Source organism: Schistocerca cancellata, unplaced genomic scaffold, assembly GCF_023864275.1.
Source record: "Schistocerca cancellata isolate TAMUIC-IGC-003103 unplaced genomic scaffold, iqSchCanc2.1 HiC_scaffold_488, whole genome shotgun sequence".
In the NCBI taxonomy this organism is placed as follows: domain Eukaryota; kingdom Metazoa; phylum Arthropoda; class Insecta; order Orthoptera; family Acrididae; genus Schistocerca; species Schistocerca cancellata.
The window spans coordinates 17,501-20,000 of record NW_026046503.1 but is presented as its reverse complement, the minus strand read 5'-3'; the positions used below and the strand labels follow the sequence as shown (position 1 = coordinate 20,000).

The following is a 2,500-nucleotide window of genomic DNA, read 5'->3' as shown; positions in this document are numbered from 1 at the left end:
AACCTAACCCACGTTGTGCCTTAACCTAACCCACGTTGTGCCTTAACCTAACCCACGTTGTGCCTTAACCTAACCCACGTTGTGCCTTAACCTAACCCACGTTGTGCCTTAACCTAACCCACGTTGTGCCTTAACCTAACCCACGTTGTGCCTTAACCTAACCCACGTTGTGCCTTAACCTAACCCACGTTGTGCCTTAACCTAACCCACGTTGTGCCTTAACCTAACCCACGTTGTGCCTTAACCTAACCCACGTTGTGCCTTAACCTAACCCACGTTGTGGCTTAACCTGCTCTGTAATTGGCATATGACACGTTACATTAATCTAGTGTTGTCTAACCACAACCCTCTGAATATAGTTCGCTACTCGCACCGCCCACCCTCTTGTGTGTCGTTTCATGTTGAACACTTCGCAAGTGTTGCTTACTTTTTACATGCTCCCGCTGTACACTGTAATGTGGACAACTGCAGGATGTACATCGCCCCCCCCCCTCCACCCTGCCTTCGCACGCTGGTCGTTCAGGTGCTTGCGTGTTCAATGCCCTTCGCAGCTGTTCACTGGCATTCGCATGTCGAAGCGCTCAGTCTACGTCGTGGTACGGCCTGTGTCCACTGTCCGCTGATATCGTAAGCTTAATCCTCACATTGTACTGCACATAGGTCCGTATGTACTGAATGATACGCTGTGGCACATGTGTGACCGTACGACTGCGCCCAACAACAGCGAACCATACGGTCCAAATGTTGTGCACTCAGCCACGTGCCGTCTCCCCATAACAGCTACATTGCAGTGTGGTACGCCATAGAGACGTGTGGGAGTAACGGACGCCCTGGATGGCGATCAGCATGAGCCGTCTGTTGATGTAGTGGCGCGTGTATTCAAACGTAGTCGTCTCTTCTCACACAGTGTGATAGCATGGTGCACCGCGTTCCACATCTGCGACATGGTACAGATGCTGGTTGACAGTCGGTCTCGTAATGGACATCGCATACGTAGGGGGCCACCTCCCACGTGTTCTCTAGTCGTGCACATTTTGTTGCGTGTATGTGGGCAGACGTAGTGTGTCGTGACACCTAACAGACAGGTATGCAATAATCGTTGCATTTGCAAACTGGGATGGACGTCTACGTTTGCTGGTGACGTGACGCAACGCAAATGAACAACTGGTAAACCCATTGTGGTGCGGTTGTTGTTGCTGGAGGTAAATCAGTAAGGGCAAATCTGTGTGTGAAGCGATACGCGGCGGTGGCTGGGTGGGACCGTCCCCGGCCGGTGAGGGGGGGCCGCCCGGCGTGCTGGCCGCGCGGTGCGTGGGCGCACGCGCTACAGCCGGCTGGTGGGGGCGCCCAGTGGCAGGCGCGCCGGCCGACGGACGCGGCAGGCGGCGCAGCTGCGCGCCGGGGCACCCTGCGCGCGGCGCCGGGCGGCCAAAGTGGGTCCTCGCGGGCCCGGTGCGAAGCGCGGTGGACATCTGCAGTGTGCTGGTCCGACTGAGGACTGTGTGCGTTGAGGATGCGCCGCCGCCCGGCACTCGGCGCCGCGACGCCGTCTGCTGCTCGGTCGCCCCAGCGGTTCTCGCTGGTGGTTTGTATCGCAGTTGTGCAGACGTGTTGGCACGTGCGCTGTGCTGGGAGAGTTCGCTTCGGCACCCACGTGGGGCCTTTGCCCTTCTGTGGCGCTGGCGTTGGAGCTGCCGGTCACCGTAGGTGGCGCGTGTTGTCTCCCGCCGGCAATGCCACGACAGCACGCTCCCGGGCCTCTGTCGGCAGCGGCAAGCTCAGTTGGGAGCACGGGTGGTCGCACCTAAAGCGTCTACTCGCCTAACTCCGGGCGATTGCGCCTCTCTCGAACCCGACCAAGTACTTAGGACGGCGCTGCGCGCCGCCGGGACCTGAGAGGGTTTCGAGGTGTATTGTGCAGGGGAGCTCAGCCTCCTCCTGTTTGCAGAATAATTGAGCGGACGCTTGCGTGTTCGCGCGGGCCCCTGGGACACACTCCCGGGCGGCCGGCTGCTCAGCTCTAGTTGACGCAGCTCCCTGGTTGATCCTGCCAGTAGTCATATGCTTGTCTCAAAGATTAAGCCATGCATGTCTCAGTACAAGCCGCATTAAGGTGAAACCGCGAATGGCTCATTAAATCAGTTATGGTTCCTTAGATCGTACCCACGTTACTTGGATAACTGTGGTAATTCTAGAGCTAATACATGCAAACAGAGTCCCGACCAGAGATGGAAGGGACGCTTTTATTAGATCAAAACCAATCGGTCGGCTCGTCCGGTCCGTTTGCCTTGGTGACTCTGAATAACTTTGGGCTGATCGCACGGTCCTCGTACCGGCGACGCATCTTTCAAATGTCTGCCTTATCAACTGTCGATGGTAGGTTCTGCGCCTACCATGGTTGTAACGGGTAACGGGGAATCAGGGTTCGATTCCGGAGAGGGAGCCTGAGAAACGGCTACCACATCCAAGGAAGGCAGCAGGCGCGCAAATTACCCACTCC

The 2,500-nt window shown here is 57.2% G+C and overlaps 1 non-coding gene across 1 annotated transcript in view; it reads left to right on the top strand.

The window, feature by feature from the left end:
* Positions 1–2,034: 2,034 nt before the first annotated feature.
* Positions 2,035–2,500, top strand: part of LOC126127220 (small subunit ribosomal RNA) — a 1,909-nt gene continuing 1,443 nt past the window's right edge. Inside the window, exon 1 of the ribosomal RNA XR_007526999.1 lies at positions 2,035–2,500. This exon is cut by the window's right edge and continues 1,443 nt beyond it. This is a non-coding gene — a ribosomal RNA (small subunit ribosomal RNA).